Here is a 2436-nt window from a genome sequence, read left to right on the forward strand (position 1 = left end):
GGTGTGTTTGTGTGTGAGTGGCAACCCAGTGACTTTGTTTACATGCTCACGGAAATCAGTTTGTTAATCAGATGATGGAGGAAATCAGATGATGCATTTATCAACAAGAGATAAGATGAGAAGTACTCTATTGAATCCCAATTTGGGAAGTGTTTTAGTTGCAGCATAAAAAGGCATCGCATTGTACAAAAAAACAAAAAACAAATATTTGTTGCAGCAGCAGCATAAAAAGGCATGGCATTATAAAAACAAAAAAGAAAGATAAGACATAAACAAGAAAGTACGGTACTAATGTGGCAATTACAGAGGTGGTTCTTCTTCCTGAAGAGACGGGCCACGCCGGCTGTCCACAACCTGGCCAAGAGTGCGCAGGAAGGCTAAGTTAAATGCCTGAGTTTGAGCGTTCTCCTTCTCAAGGCCATTTCCTCCTGCCTTGCCCGGGCAGTATCCTCCATGGTCAGCTGCCAGTGCCGATCCACCTGGACCAGGTTCCGATCCACCTGGTCCAGGTTCCGATCCACCTGGTCCAGGTTCCGATCCACCTGGTCCAGGTTCCGATCCACCTGGTCCAGGTTCCGATCCACCTGGACCAGGTTACGTTCATGGTGCCGTTCCTCCTGTGCTAGGTGCTCGTCTCCTCCTCGTTTCCTCTTGCCTGTATGATGATAAGATAATTATAGCAATAAGAATTAGCAATAAGAAGGAAAAACACAGGACAGGTACAGGTCACACAAGGATATAAGAATAAAATGTATAAGCAGAACTACAGTAAGGATGAACTAAAGACAGTTATGCCCTAGATGTTTACAATGATTGTGAAAGTGAATTACATTATGTCCAGCCTGTTGATAATGAATATAAATATATGTATATAATAGGATGTCACACACAATTGTACTAGCTGCTTACTAGCTAGTTACTTGTAACAGAGCACTTCCACACAGTGGTATAGCTTATTTTACTTACTGACGATGGATGATCTAAAGTTTAAAAAAAGTCACAATTGCAGTCGTTTTGCCATGCCTATTTCTTACCTAGAACCACACGCTGCGGTGTCGTGATGGCACTCGGCGTTGGTGGTTGAGTTGGTGTCGGTTGTTCGGCTGGTGTCTGGGGTCGAGTTGGGGTCCCTTCTGGATTCGATGACGAGGACGGATCACCCGTTGTTCGGGACTGTTCCTCCTCACTAGTCTAATCTATGGCATCATCTAGAACAGCAACATGACTTGTTCATTCCACAAACTACTGCAGCACAATACTAAATAGCAACAACAACAACTGTAGAAAAGAAAAACTGAACGTAAACAATGGCACATGTGGTGGTAGCAAACAATAGCTCTAGCTAATGCTATCTGCCTTAGCTAGCTATGTAGCTCTTCGGGGATCCATAAAAGCATGGGTTGTAGAACTTAAATGTAAGGATAAAATAGACTTGTTTGTTAGAAGTGAGCTTTATAATAGATAGGGACACAACGCTTTCAAGCAAATAACAGAGCGTTAGCAAAGACTTACCATGCAGGGACTCCAGCAACGCGGTTGCAGAGTCCAGGCCTCCCTCCCTCCCAACGCTGGCCGGTCTATGGCCATAAATAGCGTCCATCAGGTCGAACCACTTCCAGCTTCTCCTATCTGAACCACTCCGGCCGTTGTGGTCCTTGACGGCTCTATACTCACTCTTAAGCTTTTTCAGTTTGTCCCTACACTGCTGGAAAGTCCTTGCGTATCCGCGTCCGGACAACAGTGCAGAGACCTCCTGAAAAACTTTGAGGTTGCGAGTTGTGCCGTCGAGCTCCCGCTGGATTTTGTCATCTGCTATCAGCTGGAGGAACGTCGTAACCTCGTCAATCGACCACGGTGTGCTTTTCTTTGCCATTTCTTCTTTTAGCTTCTCTGTTTTCAAAAATGCTGCAAGCGTCCCAATATATGCGACGCTAGGGATGATTAACATTTTCGCGAGAATTGTGACGATTCTCTCTGACCAATCAGCAGTCGTCACTAGTTTAGCATACTCCGCCCGGTTGTTGGCCCGCTAGTGTGGCCTCGATAGAACCACAATTTTGGTGACACAAGAGGTGTCGGCCCAGAAAAAAGGTGAAAAAGTGGCCCCGGGCCGGAACTAGGCCTAGTGGAAGCACAACCAAAAAACGGGAACGGCACGACACGGCACACTTAAACCGCGCTCCGCGCCATGGTGGAAATGCCCCATAAGTGTCTAGACTTCTGATCTGAACATGTTGATATCTTGAGTTTGCTGCACAGGGAGACATTGATCTGATGGTTAGAGTCGAGGGGGTCCAGACACCAGTTTGGGGGACTGGGGCTGTGAGAGGTGTTCTACCAATGGAAGGGTTGGGGGTTTGATCCACTTCTGTTTCCTGTTTACATGCTCCCCCTTAACCACATCATACGTAAGCACTACATCAGTTTCCATGTTCC

General features: G+C 46.3%; 1 long non-coding RNA gene across 1 annotated transcript; it reads right to left on the reverse strand.

Moving 5' to 3' along the window:
• Positions 1 to 579: 579 nt before the first annotated feature.
• On the reverse strand, positions 580 to 1860 carry LOC117494677. The gene is made up of 3 exons (XR_004557110.1): positions 1513 to 1860; positions 1035 to 1208; positions 580 to 655 (listed from the first exon to the last, which is right to left on the reverse strand). It is a non-coding gene; the product is annotated as an uncharacterized LOC117494677 (long non-coding RNA).
• Between the last annotated feature and the right edge of the window lie 576 nt (positions 1861 to 2436).

The sequence above is a fragment of the Trematomus bernacchii genome, unplaced genomic scaffold (assembly GCF_902827165.1).
Source record: "Trematomus bernacchii unplaced genomic scaffold, fTreBer1.1, whole genome shotgun sequence".
NCBI lineage: Eukaryota > Metazoa > Chordata > Actinopteri > Perciformes > Nototheniidae > Trematomus > Trematomus bernacchii.